Here is an 8651-nt window from a genome sequence, read left to right as displayed (position 1 = left end):
TTAGTTCGGATCTAACAGCTGTTTAATTTTAAAAGCAATGTTTATGGCATTAACATAACCTGTGGATTTCTATCTGTAACTCGGATGGATTGTATGTATGAAACTTACCTCAGGGTGGATTCAAGATTTAAAAAAAAACCTTTGCAGTGAAAAAATCATCCTGAGAATAGTGACTTTGGATTTGCTAAACTATTTTAAACATGTTAAAAAACTCAGAAGGCCCCAGCGAGATTTGAACTCGCGACCCCTGGTTTACAAGACCAGTGCTCTAACCCCTGAGCTATGGAGCCTTGATTGTTAATTCTGTAGAACTATTATTAACAAACAATGTTTAGGCAGCAATAGTGGTTGAAGAACAGGTTTTACTACCTCTTTGCTGTCAACTGAGAACTGCTCAGAAGGAGCTACAGTCCGAGTCAGCAAAAACAAACAAAAGAAATAGAAGGATGGACTCGGTTGAAGACTGGTCACACCCTTCCCTTGCTGCAGAGTGTACTAATACATAATTTACACTAAGTAAAATAATGTATTGCGTTGATGTTTAAAGTGATCTTTTGTCCCCCATAAATATCCCTGACCAATTTGGACAGAATCACAAATCTTACTTTATCAAGAACCTGGTCTTCAAGGAATTGCATCTGCTCAATGTCATTAGACTGAATGGCCGTTAGGCCACTATGGTCGGGATTAATCTTGGAATGTTAGTTCTATTTGGGATCATATCTTCCCTTTGTCTTTCTTTCATATGCAGATATAAGCAATGATTTTCATACATTTTTGGGCGGGAGGCCTGACTTGTCCCTTTCATTTTATTTGAGGCAATGGAATTATGCCTTCTTTTCATATGCTCATACCAATCCTTTGAGCCTTCGCTGGAGGAATCTCTGATGCTTCCTTTAGCTATAGTTTTTCTCCTTTGGATATCCAGACTATTATGCTCCTCATGTCTTTCTGTGGTCCCGGATTGTTCGAAGTACAGAGCATTCCTGTTTCTCAGCTTCCTTCTTAGTTCCCCCAATTTGACAGTTTGGCTGCTGGAATATTGCAACAGATTCAGTCTGAGCATGAATGATAGAATTCTGGTTGGCAAACTCACTGATTATTGAATAAGTGGAGAGATTCCCTAAATCATCCTCAAAAACTGGCATCTCATCTACATTAATTTGGCTCTCATTAGCTTCTAAGTTATCAACTATACCTTTGTCACAATTTTAACGACTTCTGTTTTTTTGTTGTTGTTGATGTTGTCTGGCTTGTTATCCAGTTTTCCTTTTCTTTTTTGAATATTCTTGAATGTGCGGAGAGGTAGTTAAAGCACTTACAAACTTTCTTGAGCCATGCATCGTTGATTTTAGTAACAAAGGTTGGTTCTTCGATTTGTTTTATGCCAAGCCCTGGGAGGACTTTTGCACCCCCCTCTGATTTGTGTTGATCTGGTTCTCCTGCCATTAACACATGCTGAGAAGGGGAATGTACAGGTAGAAATACTTCTTTCCTTCTAGGGGAAGGGAGTTTTCTTGCCTCCTTCACCTATCCCCAGTAACCACTAAAATCAAAAGTCAAGGATTCAGACCTTCGCTCTAAAAGCCCTGGTTTTGGTTGCAGCAGTATCAGTTTCCTAATGCATTGCCCATTTGTCACGGGAGTATTCCCCTTATCATACCCTCTGGCTCCCTGGGGCCACCCTGGTGGCATGGTTATTTTTAAAGTGTAGGCGTATGGCATTGACAAACACTTACAAAACAGCGCCCAATGTATGTATTCAGTTACAAGATATAACCAAACCACAGGAAATTCTGGACCAAATACTGTGAAAACAGGCAGTCAACCGCAGCAAATTGTGACCAAATATTTTAAATAGGGGCTCTTGTATTAAAACCATGTTCTCAATAATATCCTGTGAGCAGTCTTGCTGAGGTTGGTTCTGTTCTGCCTCATTAATAATGGCTTCTTGAGCCAGTAGCGGAAAATCATCCTCTAGCAGCAGATCCTCCCCAATAAGGGATCTGGTCTGATTAACTTCTGGATGAACCCACTTTGATATAGCCGGGGATCTGTTTGCCTCATGTAGATCTCCCCCACAGGTAATCTGCACTGGTCTCGATTGTGCATTTTTCTTTTCAATTTGGTTAATTAAATGTTTTCAAAATCGGAGCCAACGAGTTTAATTGGTCATCTGATTCTTTTTCTAGAATTTCAAATAATATTGTCAACACCAAGATCCCATTGTTCATGGCTGTTAATGATACTTTCAATAGTGGGGTAACCACCGGATTAAGACCAAATGACCTTCTTGGGAATAGGCTTCGCAAAAGATATAGAGGAATTTGAAGAGAGGTTTAATGTAGAGTTGAAGGATTCTGGGTATAATATAGGTGACCCCGATAAATGTAATGGATGCGCCATTGACCTTTTCATAGGTTGGGTTTCCTGCACCAAACTCGCTCAGCTGAAGCAGGTGTAAAAGGAGGGTCAAGGACAGCCGGGGAATATAGATTCAAGCATTGCACCACTGGGGGCTGCTCATTTTGTTGCTCCCCAATGACCAATGACAATGAACTACGAGCATAGTTAGTTTATCTGTGTAAAAGGTAACATTTGAATCATGACTATCAAATTGGGTACTCCCAAATTTTTGTTGTCGGGGGGCCAAGTCTGTTTAAATGGGAGAGTATGTACTGTATTAGAACAAGAAGACAGACTGACTACCCCTCTCTAGAAGTCCTTAACGGACAACAGGGTAGGAAAGAATGGTCTACCTTATTGAGTAGAAGTGTCACCTGGGAAGGTTGGTATTTAAAGCCAACAGCTGTTATTGCTAAACAAAATTCTTCTTTAATTATTTATCATAAAAACATATTAAAAAACATTTAACATTTGATCCTTTGATCATCATTCATCGCTTTCATTCGACATAAACGAATACAATCATGGGGTATTACAACTTAATTATTACTGGAGCATAACAGTCCATACATTATGCATATGAGACATAGGAAAATTGCTTTGAATTCCCTTTAACGGTCGACATATGTTTCAGCCCTTAGATGTACACCACCCTTGTCTGGGGTGATCACTTGTGCGAATATAAGGCCATCTTCAGGACATAGATAATTTTTGCTGGAAGGTCAGTTTCATTCCCATTTGTAGATATAGTGATCTACAGAAATACATAAAACAAGGAATAGTTTTACAACAAAGCTACTCCTACCCGGCTGGTTTTAAAGGTGATGACTCATATAGAATACTGAAAGAATCACCCACTTAACCCACCTGTTGGCCATATAGTGTGATTTAGGACTTCTGAGTTTGTATGCTTGGAATTTTTCAACCAGTATGTAGTTTTCTGAGAGAGGGGTAGTCACATTTGAATCATGGCCTGCCTTTGAACTATGGGCTAATGTACTATGTTTCTGTGCAGGTCTAAGTAAATAAACCAATCTAATGGGTTCAGGGAGTCATTGATTCAAAATAGGATGACAGGTCCTTTTGTTGCCACTGCATTAGCTCCCAAATCCCAGTTGTATTGTCAGCCAGAGTTCAAAAGTGTCACTTTTAATGGGTGAATCTGCCTTTGAGGTTGGGTTGTAAATCTGACCATCTGTTGATTGTGAATGCTAGTCTCTCCGAAGAACACATATTCTATTTTCCTGGGTATGTTAGAGTATTTTTCTAACATTCTGCCCCAGAAGACTCCCAAAAGTGGGAGAGCTAAGTGGCTCTGAATTAAAACCCAGAAGTTAGCACTATATCAGGCTAAACACCAAAACTATTCAAACCAACACAAAATAATCACTTCTTTTCAAAATTATAGACTGTAGGATATTTAAGTCCACTCTATTATCATAAGCTTTATGCAATAATCTGATAGTTGTTGGAGATATGAAACATTACATTAAAATACTCTCGATGAATGAAGATACATTTCGTTCACATGATGTATAGTAGGTAACATGCATGAACACGCCATTCAGGACACTTAACAACATCCTTCGACTGGACTTCTGTCATTATAAAGTTTCTGTAACCCAGTCTGTGTTCTCCGGTAAACAGGACACTTTGCAGCTCTGTCGCACTTTTACAAATGAAGTTCCATTTTAAACTAGTGCATTCTGCATCTCCTGTTTTCACTTGCCTTTGGAAAACCCCCGTCTTTGGGTGGAATGTGCTCAAAGGCATTTGGGATTATGTTGTTTGTGGCGCTATTCCCATGTGCTGAGTGCCATCTTTCAGGCATGCACGTGATTGCCCACCTCCTCTAGGTAAACCCTTGTGATGGCAGCAAGTAAAAGGCGGAAATCATAACTAAAATGATACATTGTTCTGGCGCCTCTCTCACTTGAACTTTAAACAATCACTTTTGAGTCTCCCAACTCTGAGCCATTTTCCTCACACTTAAAGGAAGCATATGTATGCCTTCCCTCCCTCTTTTTCGCTCATAACAGTAGATTCATTTTCCTCAGATTACCCATTGTTTTATTTGGTGACAACACCATCTTGTTATTGCCTTATTTCTTATGCAAGTAGTTCCTGGAAAACCATATGGGAATGAAACATGTCCGGCTGGCATACTAAGACACTTACCTCAGGATGGATTCAAGATAAAAACCATTGCAGTGAAAACATCATCCTGAGAAATTTAAGGAGATAACCCAGTTAGTGACTATAGGAAGCCATTTGTACATAGGAGACGAAATATAGTGTAGAATGCAAAAAGGCAGAGATGGACGGGTGGTGCAACATGCAACATACAATTCAAAAGAAGATTTGTTTTGAATTGGTATTAAAGAGGTTAGTAAATGAATGTAAATATATATGGTGTGGTTAGCAGGTCTGAATTGTGGATCTGTGTTCCCAGGTGAATCCGGTTGTGGTACACACACACACACATCTGAAACCGGCCTGTTCCCTTGGTTTACCTGCCCACAGTGGAGCAGGAGCTGGGATTCCCAGTGTAGTATTAGACAGAGGATGTAGGCAGGCTCGGACTGGCCTATAGGGCAATAGGCCCATGGACGAAGCAAAAACACAAAATGCTGCTGTGGACCAGTTTTTCTGATCAAAGTGGGCCACTCCTTTGGCCATTTTGAGCCAGTTTTGAAGAGTTAATTCACTCTGTGGCTAGTAGTTTGACCAGTGTTGCTGATGAAGTATTCTTTAAAATGCAGATTGCATCACACTTTATCAAAAAAACGTACACTTGTTGACTATTCAAACCGTATCTCAAAAGTAATGCAAAGCCATTTGTAACTGTGGGCCATTTTTTCACTGGTGCCCGAGACTATTGAATGGCCCATTCCGACCCTGGACGTAGGTTATCAAAAAGGGAGGTAAAAATGACAACTGACAGCCAGAGCAAGCCATGGAAGAACACATATGGAGACACACAAAAACACATTCTGATGTTCTGTCTGTTGCGAAACCGCAGAGGGAGAGATGGATCAGGGGGACATGTCTGATGAGGAAACGGTTTGAAAGAAGAAACACACGGTCAGGTGGTAGTGGAAAGGGCAGGGATGTCATTCAGGGGTTGCCAGGTGTCACACTTGCGAACCCTGAGGTCTCCCTTTCTACCCCTGTGATCTCCCTTGCTACCCCTAAAATATATTTGTAAAAAAACTTTTTTGGTGTGTTTTTTTTTACAAATTGAAGCTACTTGGCTGTGGCCAACCACGTGCCTCTGTTTCTAGAGTGGCTGGCTTTCTTGTTCAGGCTTCTTAAAAAAAACAGGGGGTTGCACAAGTGTAACACTTTGAGTAGTGACCCTAAAGAATAGGAATAGCAAATAATGTGTCCTTCTGGAATTCTAAACAATAATTGCTGATTTCCTCTGGGAGGATAGCTCAGAGGCAATGTGCGCGCCTTGGAAGCAAGACCACAGGAAGCAATATAGGTTCGATCCTGGGTCCACACTTAGAAACCTCTGGGTGTTTAAGCGTGTTATAAATACACAAAAAAAGAACAATTACGAAAATAAAGCTATTTCTGTAACAGTGCCTGATGCCTGCGGGCTGTGTGAATGCTTTAAAAATTAAGAAATTAAAAATTAAAGGTTTATTTCAGGCACACTTCAGGGGTGAGTCCCTGATTTAGTCTCTTCTTAAACACCTCAAATTCACAATGCAGACACAAACTTCCAAAAAGCATTTAGAGAAGAATAAGCATCCATTTCAGACTATGTATGTTGCTTTTCGCAAGTTGCAGTTATAGCATATTTTTTTTTCTGCCGATACATATGCTGATCCATCCTTGTATGAAATATTTATCACATTACAGTGATATTGTAACCATATTGTTCATAGTGCACTTAGAAACAATGCCATGTCATGCAACTTCCGGTTTTGTCAAGGGGGAAACGGTCGTGTTCCATCGCTTCCTGTGATGTCACTTTGGGGTGGGGTCAAATAGGTCAAGGGTCATGTGATGTCACTTCCACTACCCCTGGCATTTTGGAGAAATGACGTCCCTGGGAAAGGGCCACTGCTACAGTCGTACTGTGGTCCACGGTGGAGCATGCCCAGCTTGTAGGAATAGGCAAGGTTCAATAGTAGCCACACCACGTGAGGAGCATCCTCAAAACCACGGTCAAAATAGGAGTGAGCATAGCTCTCCCAGGTCACAGCAATCACACTGAAAACAATTTAGCCAGACTTCCTTGGTGTATGTTAGTGTGTCGTTTATTTTCAATCAAAGTTCGACTTTCTGTAATGGTTTGAACAGTGTTAATGATTTCATGTGCATTCAAATATTGGCCTGCTTGCTGGAGCGGGAGGTATTCTCCTCTGGTCACTCATCAGGACTGCGTGGTGTCCAGAACTCAGAACGTTCTTTGATCGGGAACTTTGCTGCATGCCTGTTAGACAATGGTTGCATTTCTCCACCTGTTTTCAATTGAGTGTTGATCAAAAGAAGTTTCATACTGGGAACGTGAAGTCAGTAATAGTGATTTTTGGCTTGGTAGCATACTGTCTTAGTTCGGATCTAACAGCTGTTTAATTTTAATAGCAATGTGTATGGCATTACCATAACGCGTGGATTCTATCTGTAACTCGGATGGCCTGTATGTATGAAACTTACCTCAGGGTGGATTCAAGATAAAACCATTGCAGTGAAAAAATCAGCCTGAGAAATGTTTAGGCGATAACCCAGTTAGTGACTATAGGATACCATGTGTATAGGAGGCGAAATATGGTGTAGAATGCAAATAGGTAGAAATGGAAGGGTGGTACAACATGCTGCTTTAAGCGCCTACCCAAGACAAGACAGTGACCTTGCTTTATTTTCCGAATACGGACTTTTCCATTAACACAATAGTGCCTTTGGATTTTCTAAACTGTTTACACGACCAGTGCTCTAACCCCTGAGCTATGGAGCCTTGCAGATAAATATACGAGAACCATTACCACCAATCAGTGTGTGAGCAGCAATAGTGGCTGAAGAACAGGTTTTACTACCTCTATGCTGTCAAGTGAGAACTGCTCAGAAAGAGCTACAGTCTGAGTCAGCGAAAAAAACAAACAAAAGAAATAGAAGGATGGACTCCGTTGAAGACTGGTCACACCCTTCCCTTGCTGCGGAGTGTACTAATAAATCATTTACAATAAGTAAAATAATATATTGTGTTGATGGTGATGAAAAAGTGCGCGCATTTTCATGCCCGGTTTTCATGGCTTTCGGTCATTCAACCTTTTGTGGCTGAACAGCATTTCCACTCACACTTGGAGAAAAAAGGAAGGAGAAGCAATGTGAAAAGATTTGAGGGAAATGAGTGATATTTGCAAGGATGGACTGATACAGGCAACTGCAACGCTGTTCACCAGAAAGAAGGTCAAGGAGCACCTGCACATCAGCCTCAACAGAGAGACCATCAAGTGGAAGAGCAGAAGCCGCTACCTTGGTGTGACCCTGGACAGCAAACGGAACTGGGGAAGCCATATTGCAAATACTCAGCAGAAGGCAACAGGAAAGATGGCAGCGCTGTACCTACTCCTGAAGCCCATGCCCCTCTGGACAAAGATCAACGTCTACAAGGCGATCATCAGACCCACCCTGACGTATGCCTCCCCAGCATGGATGACCTGCCATGAGCGACACCGGAAGAGTCTTCAGATAGTCCAGAACAATGCCTTGCGGATATTGTCTGGAGCTCCAATCTTCACAAGGATAGCAGACCTTCACAGAGACCTGGACATCGAGATATTGGACGAACATCTAGCGAAGCTGAGTAAGAACTTCTGCCAAGGACTGTATCAGAACCAGAATCCTCTGATCAGAAGACTCACTGCCACCACTGCAAACACCTTTGACCGCTACCCGCGGCCCATCACGGAAAAGACAATGTGAAACCATCCCTACTGTGACAAGTCCACACAGACCAAGAAGAATCCTAACCGACATCTAGAGGTATTACCCAAATTGACCTTTTACAATTGACCTTTTGCACAATTGACCAAATTATAGTGGTCATAATTGACCTTCTGCACAATTGACCTTTATATTATTTTAGTTATTTTATATATGTATTGGGTTGGTTTTGGATTATAAATAATATGAGGGGATTAGGTGGGGAGTTTCAGGGGGTTTTGGATTGTGTGAGGGGGTTGTGAGGGGTTTCCCCCGCATATATGTCCTAATTGACCTTCTAAATTAGG

The 8651-nt window shown here is 41.3% G+C and overlaps 1 non-coding gene across 1 annotated transcript; it reads right to left on the bottom strand.

Moving 5' to 3' along the window:
• Window positions 1-217: 217 nt before the first annotated feature.
• Window positions 218-290, bottom strand: TRNAT-UGU (transfer RNA threonine (anticodon UGU)). The gene has a single exon. It is a non-coding gene; the product is annotated as a tRNA-Thr (tRNA).
• Between the last annotated feature and the right edge of the window lie 8361 nt (window positions 291-8651).

This window comes from Ambystoma mexicanum (genome assembly GCF_040938575.1).
Source record: "Ambystoma mexicanum isolate Mex_15411 chromosome 12 unlocalized genomic scaffold, UKY_AmexF1_1 Mex_chr12_unloc.1, whole genome shotgun sequence".
Lineage (NCBI taxonomy): Eukaryota > Metazoa > Chordata > Amphibia > Caudata > Ambystomatidae > Ambystoma > Ambystoma mexicanum.
Note: the sequence above shows the minus strand (reverse complement) of the source record. Positions and strands in the feature narration are given on the sequence as shown.